At 44.7% G+C, this 684-nt stretch overlaps 1 non-coding gene across 1 annotated transcript; it reads left to right on the plus strand.

The window, feature by feature from the left end:
* Positions 1-322: 322 nt before the first annotated feature.
* TRNAK-UUU lies at positions 323-395 on the plus strand. The gene has a single exon. It is a non-coding gene; the product is annotated as a tRNA-Lys (tRNA).
* The last annotated feature ends 289 nt before the right edge of the window (positions 396-684 follow it).

The raw sequence follows: 684 nt of genomic DNA on the forward strand, positions 1-684 counted from the left end.
ACTGCTTGTTGAGTAAGGCCAACTTTCGAGCCCAAGCCCCTTGTATAGGTTGGGCGCTTGAGCGCATCTTTCTCATATCGATAAAGGATTTCCTTGAGTTTGAAATAAGGGGCAAGAAGCAAGGGCGTAGTAGCTGCGCGAAAGTCGTTGCGCCTTAGCGCATCCCTTTTCTTGCAGGAGTGCTAACGCACGACCTTAAGTTTTCTTCCGCTTGCTTTGGAGTACGAGCCTCATACAGAGCTGCGCTCCTTTAATATGATGAGAAGAAGAGGGGCCGGCCTCTTTTCCGTACCAATCCTTATTTATTACTATATTTTTTTTTGGGTGTATAGCTCAGTTGGTAGAGCATTGGGCTTTTAACCTAATGGTCGCAGGTTCAAGTCCTGCTGTACCCAAACCTACCTTACACTCTACTATGAATAAGGATGCATAGTAGCCTTCAAAGATGACTCTTTGGCCTTTCGACTCGCTTCGACGACTTCGCCCTTTAAGTGACAAGGGGGTGAGCCGTTTCAAGCGAAAAGTGATAGTGAATCCCGAACTTGCCCACGCTCATCCAAACCGGCCTCAAAAAGCGATCGGAAATCGAAGCCCTTCCTTCTAATCCAATATTATAACATACAAATACAAATGCGAACTATAACATACAAATACAAATGCGGACTATAACATACAAATAAAAGT

This window comes from Capsicum annuum, unplaced genomic scaffold (genome assembly GCF_002878395.1).
Source record: "Capsicum annuum cultivar UCD-10X-F1 unplaced genomic scaffold, UCD10Xv1.1 ctg71924, whole genome shotgun sequence".
Taxonomy (NCBI): domain Eukaryota; kingdom Viridiplantae; phylum Streptophyta; class Magnoliopsida; order Solanales; family Solanaceae; genus Capsicum; species Capsicum annuum.